This window comes from Trachemys scripta, chromosome 15 (assembly GCF_013100865.1).
Source record: "Trachemys scripta elegans isolate TJP31775 chromosome 15, CAS_Tse_1.0, whole genome shotgun sequence".
Taxonomy (NCBI): domain Eukaryota; kingdom Metazoa; phylum Chordata; order Testudines; family Emydidae; genus Trachemys; species Trachemys scripta.
This window is the reverse complement of record NC_048312.1, coordinates 20,244,194-20,265,954: the sequence shown is the minus strand read 5'-3', so window position 1 is coordinate 20,265,954 and position 21,761 is coordinate 20,244,194. Positions and strand designations below refer to the sequence as shown.

At 48.8% G+C, this 21,761-nt stretch overlaps 1 protein-coding gene across 2 annotated transcripts in view; it reads left to right on the top strand.

Moving 5' to 3' along the window:
* The first annotated feature begins 7,242 nt into the window (after nt 1-7,242).
* GGT1 (gamma-glutamyltransferase 1) overlaps nt 7,243-21,761 on the top strand; it is a 65,521-nt gene continuing 51,002 nt past the window's right edge. The window contains exons 1-2 of one of the 2 annotated variants that reach the window (XM_034791543.1): nt 7,243-7,332; nt 7,484-7,629. The gene's annotated coding sequence lies outside the window, so the exon portion shown is untranslated. Of the gene's footprint in view, nt 7,333-7,476; nt 7,630-21,761 lie in introns of those variants that run through there. The other variant, XM_034791544.1, reaches the window with a different exon arrangement.

The window sequence follows — 21,761 nt, the reverse complement described above, 5'->3', positions numbered from 1 at the left end:
GGGGGGAATTGCCAAAAAGCCGAACATGTCCGGGAAAATGGCGGCTCTGCTCCTCCCCTGACTCTTCGGCTCTGTTTAAGAGCCGAGCTGCCCGAGCGCTATGGGCTTCAGGAAGCCCCCTTGCCTCCGGACCCCAGCCACTGTCCGGGCACTTCCCCTCCCGGGCTCTGGCGGCGCAGGGTCCGGAGGCACGGGGGCTGCCCGAAGCCGGTAGTGCTCGGGCAGCCCGTCTCTTAAACAGAACCGAAGAGTCAGGGGAGGAGCAGAGCCTCCGGCCGCGGCGGCTCTGCTCATCCCCTGACCCTTCGGCTCTGTTTAAGAGCCGAGCGCTTCGGGCAGCCCCCGTGCCTCCGGACCCTGCGCCGCCAGAGCCCGGGAGGGGAAGTGCCCGGCCGGGGGTGCAGGGTCCGGAGGCATAGGGGCTGCCCAAAACCTGAGCGCTACCGGGTTCACGGTTTGCCAGGCAACCTCCAGACCCAGTGCCCCCGGCTGGGCACTTCCCCTCCCAGGCTCCAGCTGTGTTGGGGAAGCGCCGGCCGGGGACGCAGGGTCTGGGGGCTGCCCGGCAAACCGTGAAGCCGGTAGTGCTCGGGCAGCCCTTTTCGCGTGGCTGGGAGTGGAAGGGAGGAGGGGGCGGGTTGGGGTGGAGTTGGGGCGGGGCTGGGGCTGGGGAATGGGCGGGGCTAGGGCCCCGTGGAGGGTCCTCTTTTTTTATTTGTTAAATATGGTAACCCTATCCTAACTGGTCCCCTAGGACCCTACCCCCTAACTGTACCCTGACTGCCCCAACCCTTATCCACACCCCCACCCCCAGACAGACCCTGGGACTCCCACGCCCCATCCAACCACTCCCTACCCCCTGACAGCCCCCTCCCAGAACTCCCGACCCATCTAAACCCCTCTGCTCCCTGTCCCCTGACTGCTCTGATCCCTCTCCCCACCCCTGCCCCTGACAGCCCCCGCCCCCAGAACTCCCAACCTCCCCCCACTCCTTGTCCCCTGACTGCCCTCTCCTGGGACCCCCTGCTCCTAACTGCCCTCCAGAACCCCACCCCCTACCTAAGCCTCCCTGTTCCTTGTCTCCTAACTGCCCCCTCCTAAGACCCCCACCACCCTAACTGCCCCCCAGGACCTTACCCCCTACCTGTACCCTGACTGCCCAAAACCTTATTTACACACACCCCAGAAAGCCCCCCCGAACTCCCGACCCCCCCGACTCTTGACTGCCCCCTCCAGAACCTCCCTGCCCCTTCTTTGACCCCTTGGCCCCCTTACCCTGCTGCTCATCCCAGCACTGCAGGAGGCGATCTGCGACTGCAGGGAGGGAGGGAGGGAGTGATCTCTGCTGCAGGGGAAGCGGAGGAGGGGCTCTCTCTGGCTGTCGGAGCCCCATGTAAATGGCACCATCCGGCCGGCTGCCCTGTTAGCCGCACGCGCTCTGCATGGGGGATTGGGGGGGGAGGAAGCCGGACATTTACAAATTCCCCCGGACGCTATTTTTAGCTCAAAAAGCCGGACATGTCCGGGGGAATCCGGACGAATGGTAACCCTACCTTAACCCACTGACCAAAGGACTAGAAAAGTTCTAAGGCCTGATCCTGCTTCCCACTGTTCAAAACTCCTCCTAATTCCACTGGGAGCTGGCGCAGGCCTCCAGGGTGAAATTCACTCTGGGTAGATTACTGAGCCATGGACCTAGGGCCCTCTGCAGCAAGGGCAGGGCAGGAGATGGCTGTCCACACAGGACAGAAACTGAGTGTGAATTGTAATTACATGCAGCACCAAAATATCATGCTATTTGGTGCTTCAAAAATGCAGGGGAGAGAGATTAGGGTTGCCAATTTTGGTTGGACGTATTCCTGGAGGTTTCATACCTGACATAATCTTTAATTAAAGATTAATCTTTAATTCTTGGAGACTCCAGGACAATCCTGGAGAGTTGGCAACTCTAGCTGTCGAGCGTGAGAGCGAGATCCCAGTGCCATCCATTAACCACATACACCTCTAAAAGTCTGCAATCCAAGTAGGGACCTTCAGAGAAGGATGAATAACGTTTCTCTGTTGTGTGGGCCCTTTCGTTGCCATATCAACCTGTTTGCAGTTCACTGCAGGCTTGGGAACCCGACCAACTGGCTCTGTTCCTTTCCAAATCAATCTGCTTTTCTCTCAATCTCAAGAGATCCTCTCTTTGAAGAAACTTCTATCAGTTACAAAAAATAGTAAAGCGTTACCACGAGTGACGCTCAGATGTGCAGACTGGAACAGCATTGCCGACCTTTATGCTGCAGGTGCCTTTGGAGTCACAGCAGGCAGTTTCGTCGGCTCATGCCACCCCTGGGTTTCGATTAACTCCTGGAACTGCAGTTATTAAAGATGATCTGCTAAGTAGTGAAAAAAGTGGGGTGGGTGGGAGCCCTTTTGTTGCATAAAGGTGCATAAAAATGGCCTCAACTTTTCTTGTCCGGCTTGTTTTTCACATTAGAAAGCTAAGTTGTGCCAAGGCTCTAGGATGTTAGTGGAATGGAGACAACACCAGAACCGAGAGAGAGACTTAAGGAGGGAAGGGATTTTTGAGTCACATTGTTTAATACCCTCTGTTTTCTGGTAACACCTATTAACTTCAATGACTAGTTAACATTTCGGGTAAGGGTTGTCTTCACCAATCCTTCTGTTAAGCTGTGAGCATTCACAATACACATCCTCGGAGAAGTGCAGTAGGTCCTCCAGCCATGCCAAGGAAGAGCTTAGCTGACACTCCTGATTCACATTGCCAAGGGAAAAAATAAGCAGGGCAAAGATACTTCGTGTGTCTTATTTAGCCATCGGAAAGGAACAATAAAGGGTTCCCTGGAAGGCAATTTTATGATGGTTCCTAGCTCCCATTAGGCAGAGGGAGGAAGCAGTGGGGTGGTGGTTTCTGGTTTGCAACAAGTGGGGCCTGACAGAGGACAATAAAGGAGAGAGAGAAATGGATTGACTCCTTTGCAGAGCACAGACACCGGAGGGGCTGTGACATCTGGCAATTTCCTGCTATCCTGAACAAACCTTATTGAATTCAGTTTACGTATTGTTAGGCTTCATTTATTAAAAATGCAAATGTTTGTGGGTTCCTGTGGGATTGTATGGAATGCCTCTCAGGGGACACCTGACTAATGTGAATCATGGGAGGTGGTATGAGCCTCAAAGGACTATTTTAAACAATGGGCCAAGACAAGTATGAACTTTTAAAGTTAAGTAGCTTTCCCAGGAAATCGCTAGGCGGAGAGGTAGGCAAGTGGACCCACTCTGGTTATGCAAGACCTCAATCTATTGCAGTGTCACCCTGAGGTGGGAACCTTTGTCTGCTGATCACCTGTTAAGTGAGGACAGATCAAAAAGGCTCACACTGGACAAAAGAGTGTCTCATCGATTCACGAGGGTACTTGTTGTGACCTGAGCCATGACGGTTATCAATTTGTAACCAAGGAAAAACTCCTCGGTGGGGTTTGAAGGACTGTTCACCAGCCAACGCCCTTGGTGGAGCCGGAGTGATTGCTGGCAACCTAATGAGCATGCACGTAGGCTCTTCTGTTGTTGGGATCTGTTTTCTCTGTAATGCTTTTACTTTAAGAATAAATGTGCTGGCTTAGCACGAGCTGGGTGGTAACTGAACTGTTGGCCCTTTACACTGTTTTAGCGTCTGAGAAAGCAAAGAGCAGATGCTGGCCATGTAGACAGTCTGCCTTGCTAGAGGCATTCACGCTGTAGGCAGAGGGCTCTGTAGCCTGGAAATACGCCAGTGAGAAAGGGAGAGAGACGCGTGTGTCCACCCAAGACGGCTGATGGCTCAGAAGCCCAAGACTGAATGCCCTTGGTGGACCTTAGAGAGGAATGCAAGTGCAGTTGCCCCGAACTGTGACAAGATAATACCCCCCCCCTTTCAGCACATAAAACCAGATTATGGCTGCTCCAGCATGGGTACAGTGCAGGGGGGAGAGTGCCCAGGGATCCCATGCAGTAGACAGCCATCGCTTGTCTGCAGGCATTGGGGAAGCTAAGGAGAGCCTGGTTAGTTCTGCCAGCAGGGCATGTTTGGGTAGGAGACGTCAGGGTCATGGCCCAGCCCACTCCTTGGCAGAGCTGTGCTGGGGCAGTGCTGATCACACCTGCTGGAGAGGTGCCTGCTGCCCCTAGTCTCTGGAGGCATTCCGCCTTTCAAAGACAGCACCCTGGGCACGTGCGGCTCCTCCCCAGCCCAGCGTGACTGCCTCTGCAGAACCACTGTTGGTTGTTCTATTTATGACTTGTACGGTAGAGCCCAGGAGCCCCCTTTGTGCTGGGACTGTACAAACCCAGAACGAAAGGACCATCCCTGCCCCATGGAGCTTGCAGTAGAAGTATAAGACCAGAGGCAGGCCTTGGAGCACAAGGAAACAATGAGACCGCTGTTCGTAGATCTCCAGGCAAAGGAGAGCTAACAGGAGGGATTTAAAGGGGGCTGAAGAAGCGGCTTTGCTGATGTTGACTGGGAGCTCCTCCCAAGCATACGGAGCAGCCTGGGAGAAAGCACAGGTGCTTGTTTGACAAACAGCCCTAGGCTGGCAGCCTGGACACCAGCAGCGTTTGAAAGGTTCCCTTCTGTAGAGCTTTGTCAGCTACTGGCTCCCTTTAACTTCCCTGACCCCTCCCAATCAGCCCGCTCCTCCTCCTCTACATTACATGCACTCCTAGGTTCTGGACCTTGGGCTCTTCCTTGGGGAGACTAGAGACACCAGGTCAAATTCAGTCCTGGAATAAATGCCACTGAAGCCAATAGGGTTATGCCTGCTTACCCCAGCACTGAATTTGGCCCATGCTAGCTGCTGTTTTCCCACCATTCGTACACTTTCTCTCCTGTGCAGGACACCCCAAAGCATTTGCTAAATGGGTTTTTGCAGATCCCAGCAACATGAAGGTGTAGAACCCTGGCTCCTTTAGGTTTGCAAGAGCAGTGCCATTAGCCGGAGTGTGAAATGCTCACTTCACCTATTGAGATTGCCCCCTGGCCTGGCTGGGGTGAATCCCTTCTACAGGCCCAGCCGTCCCCAGCAAACACTCTGGCATTGTTAATCCCTAGCTCGTTGGGCCTGTCAGTGCAAGCGTCCTTCTTGCTTTTCCAGGTCAAGGCTCTGGTGGAATAACAGCCTTTCGCACACACATGCAGTGTCTGCCGTTCGCACTGGTCATTTCCTCCATCCGAGCACTATCCTTGCACCCGCCTTCCACAGGTTGGAGAGCCACCATGAACTGAGCCTGCTTCCCAATGACATTCAGCATCGACATTAACCATGTTAACCTTTGGAGTAAAGGGAATTTCTAACATAGTAACAGCAGAGGCCAATGTATCACCCCCCCACCCTCCGCCTGCATGTTATAAAAAGTACATTGTCCTCCTGTGCTCAATACAGCTGGCTTACCTGTGTTAGGCAATGTTTGCCTTGTAACATGAGTCACTAAAGGCTCATTCATAAGCATCTTCATGCACATCTTTAGAGGAATTTCTGGAAGAAAGAAAACGGGGGAGGAACGAGAGCAGCTGCAGTAGACACTGCTGTAGAAGCACCAACCTCCTTCCTCACCACCTGTTTGTGGTATCTCAGCAGAACAGAGCCTAGATAGAAACAGGTGAACTCTAAACCTTCCTTAGTACAATAGCCATCAACACCCCACTACCCTGACGCTAGCATGTCCTGAGAGCTATCCGTAATGAGAGCTTTCCCTTTACAAAGCATTTTACAAACATTACCACAGCCCAGTGATGCAGGGGCAGTAGTACTCTTCCCATTTTATGGATGGGTAAACTGAGGCACGGATGTGACATTGATGTTAGAGGCAGAGTTAGGTCCCTGGCTCCTGGGTGTGACCACTAGACCAGGTCTCAAATGTAATCGCTTATTTTTAAAAAGCTAACTCTCAAGTTCCTTTATACAAAGAAAAGTTCTGAAGTATACCCTCGCGCTCCAAACCCTGCACAGCTGGCTTCAGGCGGTGTTTGGGGGGTACCTGTTGCAATTAGATCTGGTTGGGAGGGAATGGTTTTCCAGCAGCAAAGCCCAGCTCATCAAAACGGAATGTTCTGCGGGAATGGGACAATTCTGAAGAAACTGGCCAGGTTGGCTTGGAAACCTGCCTGTTTGCTGCTAGCTCCCCTGCCTGGCTCCTTCGCCTCCAGCCTGGCGGGCTGACTGGGAGTCCCAGCTGCCAAGCTTCCAGGCTCACAGCTCCTCAGCAGGGTGACTCCGAGTCAGGGCAGTCCACCAGGCGGGTTGCCTTGGACTCGAGGCTCCCATGGTCCCAGGCTACAGGGCAGCCTGCTAAGCAAGACGTGGCTCCTCAGCTCCTTGTCAGTTCGCTTGGTGGGCTGCTGCAGACCCAAGGGTCCCAGCAACCCTGGATTCCCAGGGGGTCAATTGGCCAGTTCCCCACCTGGCCAGCTCCCCAGGCTGCCCTCCTGCGGGGTGGACAGGTGGGCTGGGTCCCTGGCTGTGAGCTGGGCAGCCGGGCCAGCTGTTCCGATAAAATTCAGAGAGGGGTTTTTTGGTTGCCCTGCAACCAAAGTCTTGGAGTTTTCCAGTGTTGCCAACCCCAACCCTTCAAAAGTCACAAGTCAGGCCCTCAGAAATCATGAGATTGGCTTAAAATACCGAGATTTTTAAGAATAACAACTTTTGGGCTCCATTTATGGTCTGCTGGTGTCACGTTTTCAAGCTTCCGGGGTCACGTTTTCAAGCTTTTCTCTGCAGCCGCAAGGAAATTTACTTGACTTGAAATGAAAGTTGAGATTCTCCCCAAGCCTCATGTCTCCTGGAGCTGAGACTTGAAGAAAAGCACCAAATATTTCAAGAGTGACAATCAAATTGCACGAGCTGGCAGCACAGCTGCGGAGTACTGTCGTCGTCTTGTAAGCATTTTTTTCACTCGATGCCCCAAGAGCAAAGGTCAGAGGGACAAAAGAGTGATGACAAGAAATATCATCATTATTTTTTAAATGTCACTCCCTTGACTCCACCCCCTATGGCCTGGCCCCAGGTTGAACAGTGACATCACAACATGAGGCGCGCTGGGGTGTGACAGTGGGAGCTACCAGCCAATCTAATTTTGTGAGACAGGAACTGAAATCCTAGGTTATGGGCCTGCTTCTCTGTTGACATGCACTTTGCTGAGTAATTTATCTCAGATCAAAGGGGTTGCAAAACGCTACCAGATCCGAGCACTTGTGTAATACCACAGGCACCACACCAGAAGCAGGGCAGTGGAGAATCGAGCCTAGTGGCGCAGAGCACCTGATGTAACCTGTCTCCTTTGGGACCTTTGGTATGTACCTTTACGCACTAATTAGCTCATTCAAAAAAAAAAAAAAAAATATCACAGGTCACCTTTAAATTTCCTACAACTCATGGCACATGCCATCTAGTGTCCAGGCAAGGAATTGCACGTTATTTAAGCCTGTCTATTTCACCCTCAGGAGAACAGACAGAAGGAAGTTGCTCTCAAGAAGTCTCCTTTCTCTTCAGGGAAGCACATCAGACAAACTGCCAGTGAGGTGATGTGTTGAAAACACCCTGTGAAATGCCACACAGACTCTGTGGGAAAAATCAGACCTAGTTCCAGGTAGGCTTGTGTGTGTCCAGGTGTGTTTGTAGGGGTGGGTGGAAAGGGGAAGGAGGTGGGTATGTTGTGAGGTTTCAGGTAGCATGCCCACACCACACATAGCTGGAGTGGCCAGGATACTAGGCTGCTGCCAGATTTTGTAAGTAGGAAGGGGAAGATCTGTTGCTGTCACTGATCTTGCCCTTGCTTTTCAGATGTTAAATTACCTTAGCATGGTCTGAGCATGCCAGCTGCAGATGCCCATCATAATAAATGAAATGACCTACCTCAGTTTGATTTTGAATTGTTCTGGCTGGTTAGCTGTCATTTCTATTGCAATCGGAGCTATAAGCAGCCGCCTTAGACTGGAAAACACTTTTGTTTTTTTAAACACGAGTACAGGTTGCCCAGCACAGTCTCTGTTACGCCATTTCCTATACAGGCAGCACAGAGTTATAGTATTATTTTTCAGCACTGAACTCCGGCAGTTGTTGATTGATTTGCCAGTTCTGATTCTTAACTCTCTCCTAGGTCCCCTTTATCCTTTCCAAAGAAATACCTTTTCCCCTTCCCAGACACAATTTCATTTATAAGCTGTGGATAAGAGGGAATGAATTAGAAGCTATCAGGATCCGGATGACACATACAGTGCCTCCTGCGTCAGCATCTTACTGCATGTCTTCACACATTGATAGAGAGAGATTTTTGTGCTGGGTGAAAAGAGCTCCTAAACCAAACCCATCGGTGTGCATTGGTAAGCTGTTTTCCACCAGGTATCACCATGCACGTCTCATCTGCCATCATTTTGCCCCGATTTCCAGGTTTTTCAAGCTCTTCATGAGCTCTTTGCAAACTTCCCCGGGGTCTGATAACCTAAATTTGTGTGCTCAGCCCTTTTATTAACACTCCCTCTTGCAGGTCATTAATAGACATATTGAGGAGTACAGATCCCACTGAGCCATAGGGGAACCCCTTCCTAAGCACTCCCCAGGCTGAGCTCAGGTCATTTATTCCTATACCCTTTAATGTCCTATCTTTTGACCAGTTTTTAGTCCAGGACAGGTCTGTATATCCTTAATAGCCCCTTCTGGGGCACTTTATTAAAATCCTTATCAAAGAGTTCTATGGATCATACCCAGCAGTTCTACACATTTGATCCAGTATTGCTAATAAATGATAGCCACCAATTTACCCTGCTGGCTTGTCCCTGTCACACTGCACTGATCAGACCAGGGTTATAACTCTGTCTAATGATTGTCTCATTGAGTTTTCTCACTACTTAGGTAGGGCTCACTGGTCTAGAATTCCTGGGAGCTCCCTTAAGCTTTTTAAAAAGTTACAACATTGATCAACTTCTGGTCCTCTAGGGTAGCGGCTGGTTTTACTCATCACTCAGCAACTTCATTTGCTGGTACCTTCAGCGTTTTCACAGGCGTGCTGTTTGATCTTGGTGATTGATGGTCGTGTAAGAGGCTGATCCTACAAACAGAGGCCCTGATTCAGGCAAGCATTCAGGGCTTACTTAAGTCCTATTGAGTTGTGAAGGTGCCATTGACTTCAGTGGGACTTCAACACATGGTTAAAGTTAAGTGTGTGCTTAAGTGCTTTCCTGAATAGGGATGGATTAAAGCTTATGTGTGTAAGTGCTTTTCTGAATCCGGGCCCCATGCTGCTGGGCGTGGAAGGTGGTGGACTACTCTTAGTAGCAAATGCTGTGCCCACTAGGGATTCATCCTAGGGTTGGGCCCTCGTTTCTCAGTTTGTTCCGTCAGCTCTTTATTGATCTCTCCGTCTCTGGTCAGGCCCCACCCATCCTGCCTGGCAAGAGTAATCTGGGGTAGGTGTTTCTTTGTGCAAAGAAATAAATTAGCTCACCTGCAATCCCTGAGACCTCTTTGGTTGTTCCCTAAGCATCCACAAGGTGCAGTCACACAGCACTGGTTCTCCAGCAAGTTTCTATCTCTGACATGCCTGCAGAATTCCTCTGTTATTGTCTTGATATCTTGGGCTATTTGTTCACTGTGTCCCCTCTCAAGCCTCACAACATCTGCTGCTGGTAGTTCTATGATACACAAGGTACAAGGCAGTGGGGGATCGCAGAAACAGCAGAGGTTTTCCCCACAGTATCCACCAGCACCTTGCTGTTTCTTAGATGGCACTTTTCATCCATAGATCTCAAAGGTCTTTAACAAAGGTATTCAGTATCACTATCCCTATTTTACACATAAGGAAACTAAGGCACAGGGCAGTGAAGTGACTTGGCCAAGATCACCTAGCAGGCCAATGGGAGCGCCAATAATATCACCCACAACTCCTGAGTCCCCGTCCAGTGTTCCGTCCACTAGGTTACATTTTTTCCCCCTAATGTGCCCCAACCCTGATATGGAAGACCAGTGACTTTGCTAAGGTTGCCTGGCTGTAAATGATGCCTGAACTGGGTGTGGAGGGAGCACTTCTAGTGCTGAGAAGGTGCTTTCTGCGCATACCGTATCCTCCCTCTCATCACTGCTGTGGCTGTCTCCACTAGAAAAGTGGTTGAGTTGAGGTTGGGTTTAGGTAACGTGGTTGCTCCCACCTGTTCATGCTCTCTGTATGTGTGTATATATATCTCCTCAATATATGGTTTCAGAGTAGCAGTCGTGTTAGTCTGTATCCGCAAAAAGAACAGGAGTACTTGTGGCACCTTAGAGACTAACACTGCATTTAGCCTTATGGAGTGGAAATCCATCAACCTCATAAATTTGTTAGTCTCTAAGGTGCCACAAGTACTCCTGTTCCTCAATATATGTTTCACTCTATATGCATCCGATGAAGTGGGTTGTAGCCCACGAAAGCTTATGCTTTAATAAATTTGTTAGTCTCTAAGGTGCCACAAGTACTCCTGTTCTTTTTGAGGATACAGACTAACACAGCTGCTACCCTGAAACCTGTGGTTGCTAATGTCAAAGTTAGACTCAGGACTCATAGTTTGTCAGACCACTCTGTTTTATTAGCACAGCGCTCTGCTAATACATTCAGATAATGTGAGCCCCCATGCAAGATTCAAACAGTCTTATTTATACAGATAAAAGGGTGCGAACTAAACAAAGGGACAGAGAGAGCAAAATTGTAAAATTTGCATAGGGCACAATATGCATATCCTACTTCCTTATTAACTCTTATCGATCTAAGGCTAATGCTTCACCAATTGCCCTTAAGTGAGGCAATTCATTAAGCAGTTAATGTCTGCTTTCCTGCCCCCTGGCTTGCAGCATTTCTCATTTCTACTTAAAGGTACATACAGCATTCTTTAATTCATTCTATTTCTTTAATATAATTCATTTCACTTTCACACTAAGCCCAAATCAACTTGGCAGCTTTCCCAGTGTAGATGCCAGTGTGACACCCTGGCACCCCAATATGCACCACTGTCATGTAATTAGGATTGTTTTGCACAAAGTATGCCTTGTGAGGTGTCATTCTAAAAGTCTTGATCTGCTAGACAGTAATATCTCGTTGGATTGTATCTGCTATAATCCTATGCGAAGTTTGGCTATGTATGTGGTACTGAAACATATTGTGAGGTTGAAAACACCCACAAGCAGCCTTTCAGGTACAACAGTAAAAAGGCCAAACAATGTTAATGGCTTATTGCGGAAATGCTCACAAGCACAAGGATTACCCCAGGGACTGTGTACAGTAGAAACCTCTCAGAGATAGCACTACACAATGGGAACTGTTTGACCCAGGTCACAGCAAAAGAGCTTTCCAGCAAGTGGGAAGAAGATATGAAACAGGGGAAATGACATCATGATGGGACCTCATTCTTCCTACAACAACACACCTGAAAACACCTGAGGAATAAAGACTGAACAGGGGGAAGTGATGGTCCCAGGCTAAAGAGATTGCTAGCCTGTGTATGAAAACCTGGGAAACCCAACCTGCAAAGCCAAGGCAGCTTGTGCCTTAAGAATCTGCCAGCCTGTTTCTCACTCAGGGTGAGAATTTGCTAATTCATATCCTACCTATCTAGTGTGTTAAGCTCAGTTTGCAGTTTTGTTTATTTACTAGGTAATCTGGTTTGATCTGTTTGCTATCCCTTATAATCACTTAAAATCTATTCTTTTGTAGTTAACAAATTGCTTTTGCTTTGTCTAAAACCAGCGTGTGTGGAAATCGTAACTCGGGGCACGAAGCTGTTGTATATTGAGGAGGGGGCTGTATGGTTCTCTGTGCAGCGCAAAACGGTATAATTTTGGGTTTACACCTCAGAGAGGAGGTGCGTGTCTTAGGAACTAAAGAGTGCCCTAGTTTTGCCTTCCCATGCAGGGGCTGGTGAAAGAACCTGTCTGCATGTAACTGCAGCTGGGAGTGTCCCGACCTGTATGTGTGCTGGAGCCTGGCAGAGGGCTGGTCATAGCAGTACAGTGTAAAGGGAGCCCAGGCTGGTGGGTCAAGGGGACTCAGTGCTACCCCAGTTCCAGGTGGCACCCTGGGGGGGAACCTATCAGAGCCAGGAAGCACCTTGTAGCTTGACTCAGCTGGTTGAATTCCAGCCAGGGCTCCTGTCCAAAATGAACGCAGAGTCACTGCTGTCACATGTAATTATCAGTTGAGAAATTGCAACATGATTTTAATAAGCTGAGAGTAACTTAATTTGCCCTGACATAACAGGCTTTCTATCAAACAAACTGAAATAAAGAGCAGGACGTGCTTCAGGATATGCTAAGTACCACATGCTACATGTGCCTTAGACACCAGGCGCTTTGCAGTGTGTTGCTGGCAGCCCAGATGCCCATGTCTCAACTGAACATTGACAAATACATAACAGGAACCAGCCTGGCCCATCTGGGTGGTAGTGTTGTTAAAACACATATTAGACTTATCAGAATGTGTTTTAGACTTCATGGAATGCTTGGAAGTTGCTGCATGCATGAATCTCACTTATAACATCTGTACCCTATTATAAGGTCATACCTGAGCGTTTGCATTGTAAGCCTCTGTAACAGTATAAATCACCAGACAGGAGAGAGACATTAACTAGGTGAAAAGCTGGTCTCCAACAGAAGGTGTTATGTTCTGCCCATCCAGGAAGGCCCATGGACACCAGACAGACTAGTGTGGAATGTTAAAGAGGACAAAAGACTTTATTTACTCTCCCCTCCTCCCATGAAGGTGAGTCATGCAAGTGAATTCTTTCCATAGCAGAGGTTTGCTGTCCAAGGCAGAAGGGGGGAGGTCCGGAAAAAGTCTGATAAAGAAGAAACTTTTTTTTAAAGCTGCCTGGACACTGGGGGCAAGGATTGCTAGGCATAAGCAAAAGATCCGCAGTGTTTAGCCTGGGTTAGCCATAAAGGACATATAGAGCTTGCTTATTCTAGAAGCCTCTATTACTTTTTGAAACTTAAGATGGGAACTCATTTTTGTGCATATATATATGTCTACCACCTTAAATCTTGTACATAACTCTTGTTTCCTTTTCCTATATAATAAATCTTTAGATAGTTTATTATAGGATTGACTACAAGCGTTGTCTTTGGTGTGAGATCTAAGGTGCAATTGACCTGCGATAACTAACTGTTCCTCTGGGACTAGGAGTAACCTAAATATTGCTGTGACCATTGGTGTAAGGGGCCGTCTATCACAAAGGCACGCTTACCTGGGTGGCAAGATAGATCGGAGTACCCAAGGAGACTGTCTGTGACTCCATGTTAAGGCTATTGTAGTCCCTGAGCAGTTTACAACTTGATAGCAGGTTGGTGAAATCTAAGTATAGAATTCACAGCCAGTTTGGGGTTTGTTCCCTGTTTCCTAACATCTGCCTGAGGTTGGTACCCACAATCTTGAGCCACTGCAGGACAGCTTGACACAAGCGTCTCCACACAGGCCTTCCCTGGGCTGTACTCATGTGGAGCTCTTTGGGAATCTCAGCAGGGAACAGAGTGAGTGCCCTGTAGATGCACTTGTATCAGAACTCCATCAAAGGGCTAGATCCTGGGACGAAAAGCCAACAGATTCCTGCAGGGGGGCTGTGGATTGGGGAGTGCTGCCTCTGACCTCACGGGAAGCCATGTGGAGGGGAGAGATGGTGGGGGTCCATGAGGATCCAGATCTGGGAGTACAGGGGGACAGGCCAGCAGTGGGAAGGGGAGACGAGCACTGTCTGACACATTAACTCCCACTATAAATCCACACACATGCCTGAGTGCTTCTCCGCTCCACACAGTGATGGGGACCCTTTGTGGAGGGATCTGGTGGCACTGGCTGGTTTGTGCAGGTCCAGGGCTGTTAGAGGGCTGCGGTGGGTAGAGAGCAGGTACAGAAGCACATGGCCTTTATGCACCTCAGCACTGCCCACTGGGGGATCCCTGAGACCTATGTAGGTCTTAGGGATGCACAAGTTTGGAAGACTAAGCCCTCCAGACGTTTTTTTCTGCTTGGTTTTTTTTGTTTTTTTTTTGCAAAGGGACAAGCCAGGCCAGGGGACCCCTCCACAGCTGCCCAAAGGGATCTAGTACATCTCAATGCACACATTTGCATACTGTTTCTATCAGCCTGTGCATAGCTGTGATGGTCCCAGACTGACAGTGTGGGGCTGGTTGTATTGTGGCAGCTGGCTTGGAAGTGCAGGTGTCCCTGGCACACTGGCTGCCAGCTACTCACAGCCCTGGCGGTCCGTAAAAACAAGCAGCAGTAAAATCCTCCCCCGAGATCCCGTTACAGCCTGGTAAAGAGAACGGCACCCTCCCCCACTGGGAACAACAGCAGCAGGCATGGATCAAGGCAGGTGAAAAACAGCAAAAGTTCCTCTTTGGCACTCACCCCAGAGCTAGGGGCAGGCAGGCTGTTGAATTCAGTGACTCCGCAGCAAGCCTCCCCCATGCACGGAGCTCATTGGCATAGCTGTGACTGGTGCAGGTGTACTGGGCCTGCTGACATCAGCTTGCTTAAAGGTGTAGCAACTTCTTTTGTGCTCAGCTGGAGGTGCTGACGAAACAAACCGCAGAGCCCAGAAGGGAATGGAGTCGTGCATGGGATTGACAGTGATCGGCCTTTATTCAATCCAGCACTGGCTAAGAGCATACACTCTCATGGCTCCTCCACTGGTGAGCAACACACTCACCTCAAACTCACTGCACCCCAGTCATCGTGGGACCCCACACCTTTACAGCACAGCTGTCAGTCCATCTGCCCACCTGTGGTGCTGTATGCACATGCTAAATAATAACAAAGGCAGACCGATCAACTCAGGTTGCAAGCCCTTCGGGACAGAGACTGCCTCTACTCGCTGTGTAAAGTTCCCTGGTCCCTGGGCTGCTCTGTACCACTGTTAAATAAATCATAATGCAGGAGATGGGAGGTTCGACAGGCAGCTCCACTGCCAGGGCCGGCTCCAGGGTTTTGGCCGCCCCAAGCAGCCAAACAAAAACAAAAAAAAAAGCCGCGATCGCGATCGGCAGCAATGCGGCGGGAGGTCCTTTGCTCCGAGCAGGAGTGAGGGACCGTCCACGGAATTGCCGCCGAACAGCTGGACGTGCCGCCCCTCTCCAAAGTGGCCGCCCCAAGCACCTGCTTGATAAACTGGTGCCTGGAGCCGGCCCTGTCCGCTGCAGATTCTCTCTTCTCCTGGTCTGCATGTGGTTAGTGTGCAAGCACTCAGCACTGCTGTAGTTTGAAAGGCACTGGGCTGCCCCCTTGGGCAGGGGACCCCTGCCCATATTCCCACGGATGCATTAGCCCTTGTCCATGCTGCATGCTCTGGTAATGTTCTACCCAAAGGAGCTGGCCTGCGGCACACACCCAGCCTGACTGGTCCGTCCAATCAGAACGACGTTTAAACATTTTGGCCCATGATCCCCACATTCTAAGGTCCGGGGGAGGGGGGATCTCCTGCTGCTTTAGAACAGGACGGTGGCAATGGGAAGCGGAGCAGTTTTAACCCTTTCCCATCTGTATCTATAAACTTCATGGTCACTATCCCAGTTTCACACCAAATCAGCCAATCCTGTCAGCATGGGTTTAAGGCCCACTGAAGTCATGGGGAATTAAGCATGTGCTACAAGTTAAACATGTGCTTACGTGCTTTGGCCTTGGTGACGAGTCTGCCCATCCCCTGGTGCAGCCTGTCTCTTGTACTGTTTGAGGACGTTGGTGGCAAACTCAATCTGGGTTCGCTAAGTGCTCATCCTGCTGCTTATTCCCTTTGTAAGGTCGTCGTCCTTTGATTCTGACCTCACAATACTTTCCATAGACACTAATTGTGATAGATCAACCTAGAATAAACTAACTGAGCTATAACTACTATCCCCTGGGCAGTGTTAGTAGCAGGAGTGAATGAACTTTTCAGAAATAAAGATCCTATTTAATGCCAATAGCTCCCATCAGAAAGAATAAGGGGCAGGAAGTAGAGGCTAAAAGAGTCCAGCTCACAGCATCTGGGTCCGTTCAGGTCTTGACTGTGCTGCTGGGACTGACCATAATGGGGTTCATTGGTTCTTGGACAGAAAAGAAAGTGGAATTGTGCAGTTACCGAGAGTGGACTTTGGTTACCCCTGGAAATAGCCTCATTACTCTGGATTCAGCGCCCTCCCACCTTAGTAGACTTTAACAGGAATCAGTCACCAAACAGCTCCTTACGATAATCGGAAAGTTTGACATTAAGTAGCAAGTACTTTGAACTTCTTTTCAACTCCTTTGCTGCAATACAACGCCCTGTTTTGCATGAGGAGTCTGAGCTGTCTTCATGTTTTATTCATTTCTTGTTTACACTGGAGGAGAAACCAAGCCATAAGAACCAGCAAAAACAGCCCACACAGCTCCATGCATTGTGCAGTCAAATCACAGCCAGCGATTTCAGTTGCCATTTCCAACTTCGGCTGGGTTTAATGTATGTATTAACTAAGTGACAAAGAGGTGTTGTCTATTGACTGGAGACAGAAGCTTTTGAGCTCTGATTTCAGCTCTGACACTGATTTGCTCTGTGGCCTTAAGCAAGTCATTTTAATCTTGTAAGTCTCCGTTTTCTTGTTTTTTACCACGGGGGGAATGATACTTATCTCAGGCAGTGTTGTGAGGATGAATCGACCCTGTCTGTAAAGAGCTTTCAAGATTAACCGTGCTACCTCAGTGTAAAGCTTTGCTATGATTATCAAAGGAATGGGGAAAGATGGACGTGTGGCATTTGGGGACCCACTGCCAATTGTTTATACCGCTTTAAAAAATAACCAACCCTACCCTGCAGCCCACCAGGTAGTTGCACTATTCTGCAGTAGCTGGCCCGTGTGACTGGGCCCTGTAACAGCTGCATTCCCCCACAGAGGTATCTATAGTTCAGTGGTAGGGGAACGGATTGCTTTTCATATAGGGCTAAGACAGCTCATCTGCTGTGCGGCATGGAGGAGATTATACAAATGTACTTACTGGCCAGACTGCCTGGTAAGCACACAGAGGAACAGAGTCATTAGAGACATCATCTCCCTCTGCCTCTAACTCTGCCCTTGTGTGTGATTTGGACTCTCGCTGTTGTGTGAGTGTGAAGGACCAGCCACAAGAAGTAGAGCTGGGAACACCCACTCTATGCAGCACCCTCCGCAGGCAGGTCTAGTTTTGGCATTCAGCACAAACGCCTGGCCAGTGCCTGCCCCTCCCTTAGGATATTGCAGAGCTGGGAACGAAGAAGCCGGTTAAGAGCTGTGTAAGTGCAGCCCACCCACTGGTTAGGCCGAGTGTGTTACAGGGCTCTGTGCCCTCCCCACAAAGCCTCTGAGTGTGTCACTGTACAGCGCAGTTCATGGCAACTGCACCTGTAGTCCTCCTCTGAGGCTCATGAAGGGTTCCCGGCTCCTGGCCAGCACCTCTCTTGGGCAGACACCGGTGTCTCTCTCTCCCTCCTGAGCAAGGTTTTAAGGCTGCACAGCTCCCTGGATTACACAGTGATGGGCCCAGGAAGCCAGACTGCCTAAACAGGCCAGAGATTCTGCTCTGCTCACGCTCTCTGAGGTCTATGACCAGTGTATTGCCTGCAGTTACAAGCTACCACACAGCTCCTTCTAAGCAAGCACTTTTATTTCTAAGGTGAAAGCGTTGCAGAGAAAGCATGTAAAAAAAAGACCCTCTATGCATGCTAAAAGCTCACCAGTGGCCACCCAGCAGTCTAGAGTTCCCAAGAGTCACGTATTACAAGGAACGTCCCTTATTTAAATAGAAAATTGCCTGTCCTGTACTTCATCCCTGTACAGCAAGAGCAGGAGTTGCTGAGTGCTGCAAAAAAAGCAGCAAGAAATACCCCTCATGAATGTGAGTACTGATTATTATTATTAATAAGAATAATTAATAGCTGGAGGTGGAGTGGGGCAGAGGTGCTAAGAAAACAGTCCCTTATTTTTGAAATGCAATGCTGGCAACCCTACAGCATTCTTATGGGGCCCTGGTAGGTCAAGTCCTTCCAACCCATCCTCAAGGCTAGGACTCCCCCTTGGGCAGAAGGGTCTGAGTGTTTGCTGGATCACAAAGGAGGCCCTGAGTCAGTTTAAACTCCGGCTATTTATTCTAAAGTCCTTTATTTGTTGGTTTCTGGATAATCTAGTTTGAACTAGTATATGCGAGCCTCCCCAAGTGGTGGTACCGCTCTGTGAGGTAATCACCACTCACTGTTTTTAGTTTCTGGAGGAGCTGTGAGAACCCACCCCCCACCGAGTAGAAATGGCTCCCCATGGAGTTGCAATATCTGTCACGTCTCCCCCCTAGAGAGATTACATAGTGTCCCACCCCTCAATAATACATAAACTTAATACGGTAAGGGCTTTCGAGGTGCTTGACTGGCAACCTAGGGCAACCCGTTAACTTACTTCCTGGACAGCATTTAAGCCATTACCTTTCATCACTTCATATTTCAATGATGAATATAATAAACATTCTGCTAGAAAGGCAGCATGCATGTGTGCCAGCTACGACAATATCCTGGACAAATCTTATTGAATTAAGATTAAGTAGCTTAGGAGGCCATTGTATTAAAACTGCAAATGTTTATGTAGTATTGTGGCATTGCATGGAATGTGTCTAGGGAGGAGACCTGCCTAATGTAAACTGTGAGATGTGTTATGCACTTCAAAAGACTATTTTAAACACTGTGAACTTTTAAAGGTCAGTGAACTTTCCAGGATATCTCTAGGTGAAGGTGTGTGCAAATGTAACTCCTCGGGTTATGCAAAAGCCCTGCCTTTTGAAGCTATGCCCTCAGGAGAAACCCAGTGTCTATGAATTACCTATTCACAGATCAAAGACCCAAGTTGTTTAAAGGAGGGATTAAACTTTTCATGGGGGTGCTTGTTCATAACCACCTTGACACAGAACGTGTAACCACAGGAAAGCACCTTGGTGAGGTTTGAAGGACTGTTCACCTGCCAGAGCCCTTTGTGAAGTTGGAGTGATCCCCGGTAACCTTATTTGCATGCATGTAAGTGCTTTTAATTTTTTTTATGTTTTCTCTGCAATGCTTTCACCTTAAGAATAAGCGTGCTTGCTTAGAAGGAGCTGTGTGGGCCTTTAACCATGAGCATTGACGCTCTGAATAGCCTCTGAGGAAAGCAGGCAGAGCAGGCCTGCTTAGGCAATCTGACTTGCTGGGGCATTAACAACTGTACAGCCTGGAAATACCCAGGTCAGGAGCAGGAGAGAGAAAAAGAAATGCAGGTCTCCGCCCAGGAGTGGTCACCTCACTCTCCTGGGCAGAGACCTGCATCTCACTCCATCCTGACCCTGCACAGCTCCCTGATTTACAATGTGAAATCCCCAGCAAGCCAGACCGCCTAAAAGGCCAGTGGTTGTATATTGACAGCAGTTACAAATGATAACACAGATCTTTTTAAGCAAGCCCCTTTATTCTTAAGATAAAAGCATTACAGAGAAAATGTAAAAAAATCCAACCCAGTAGAAGACCCTACACGCATGCTAAAAAGCTTATGAGAGCTCACCTCCAACCTCAGATAGCTGTCAGTCCTTCAGACCCCCACAACTAAGTTGTCCTTGTTGTTACTAGTTCTTATCAGTCTTTAGAGCAGGAACCAGAAGGAAGGCTGGGTGGGTCAGCCATTTTGTTATACAGCTCGGGTCTTAGATCTTGGTCTTTTGTAACAGGTAATCAGGAAAAAATGACCTTCTCTTCAGGGCATAGCTTCAAAAGGCTAGTTTTTTTTTTCATAACTGGACCTGGGGAGTTTGCATTAATTTCCCCCCATCCCCAGGATTTCCCGGAATTCCTCTTTACAGTTATTGTCCCAAAAGTCCATACTTGTCTGGGACATTTTCAATATAGTCCTTTGAACTCCAAGGTCTCATATCTGTCACATCTCCCTTCCCACCCCACGCTCTCCCCAACCCCCCCAGGAGAGATTACCTACAGTCTCAGTCCACAATAATACATAAATTTAATACAATAAGGGCTTTCAAGGATCCAACAGGAAATTGCCATATCTGTCGCAAATGTGTTACAGGGTCCATGCTGTGTCCTATCCTTGAAGGGTCTGAGTCTGTTACAGCCCCACTTGGGGAAGCTTGGCTCTTTAGCACATGCTTTTAGCTCTGGAGGTCCCCAGTTTTTCAGGGGAGGTGTTGGATGCCATCACCTAAGCAGGACGCCAGCTCTCAGCAACAACTCTATTGATCCTGCAAACTTCTGAACAATATTTTGTGCCCGTAGCTGGTGTTCTTTCTGCAGTGGAAGGCAGGCTACCGGGGGTCAATGGATGATTGGACACCCTTTGTCTCTCCACCCCCATGCCACCACCAGCTTGGACACTCCTGCTCACCAGAGGGAGGAATAGCTACTGTTTTCAATGAGTTTAAAGCCAGGGGGACATGTTCTGCCCCCTCTTCCACGCATGTTTGGGCGAGATGGTCTGGTTTATAGTTTGTAAAGTGCTCAAAGATGCAGGTGGATGCAAGACGCTGCAGGAAGCCATTAGCATGATTACAATACATTAAAAATCCGTAGCATCCTAAATGTAAGCAGTAAATTATCTTATCAACATAACACGTCACGCACCTCTAGCCCCTTTCATCCCAGGATCTCAACATGGTTTGCAAAAGCTTCGCATTCTTCCTGGGAGTTAGGAAGGCATTTTATAATAGGGTATGTCAGGACTGAGATCCCCACTTTGAACTTTAGGGTACAAATGTAGGGGCCTGCATGAAAACTTCTAAGCTTAATTACCAGCTTAGCTCTGGTTCGGCTGCCACCATTTTCAATGGATTCCCTCCCTGGGAAACCTTGAAAAACCTTCACCAAATCCCTGGTGAAAACAAATCCAACCCCTTGGATTTAAAACAAGGGGAAATTAACCATTCCCCTCCTTCCTCCCACCAACTCCTGGTGAATCAGTTCCAACCCCCCTTGGGATCTACAACAGGGAGAAATTAACCATCCCCCCTCCTTCCTCCCACCAACTCCTGGTGAGTCAGGATCCACCCCTTGGATCTTGAACAAGGAAAAATTAATCAGGTTCTTAAAAAGAAGGCTTTTAATTAAAGAAAAAGGTAAAAATCATCTCTGTAAAATCAGTATGGAAATCAACCTTACAGGGTAATCAAACTTAAAGAGCTCAGAGGACTCCCCTCTAGTCTCAGGTTCAAAGTACAGCAAACAAAGAGAAACACTCTAGTAAAAGGTACATTTACAAGTTGAGAAAACAAAGGAAAACTAACACGCCTTGCCTGGCTATTTACTTACAAGTTTGAAATAGGAGAGACTTGCTTAGAAAGATGTGGAGAACCTGGATTGATGTCTGGTCCCTCTCAGTCCCCGAGAAGGAACACACTCCCCAACAAAGAACACAAACAAAAGCCTTCCCCCCCCAAGATTTGAAAGTATCTTGTCCCCTTATTGGTCCTTTAGGTCAGATGCCAGCCAGGTTACCTGAGCTTCTTAACCCTTTACAGGGAAAAAGATTTTGGAGTCTCTGGCCAGGAGGGATTTATAGTACTGTACACAGGACAGCTATTACCCTTCCCTTTATAGTTATGACAGGGTAACTGAGGCAGCAAGAGAAAGTGCCTCACCCAATGTCAGAGTAAATCAGGGATAGCACCAGGAACTTGGGTTTCCTGAGTCATAGGCTGGTACAATGGCCAACAGGCCACCCTTCCACTCAAGGACATTTAGGTCAGATGTACGGAAG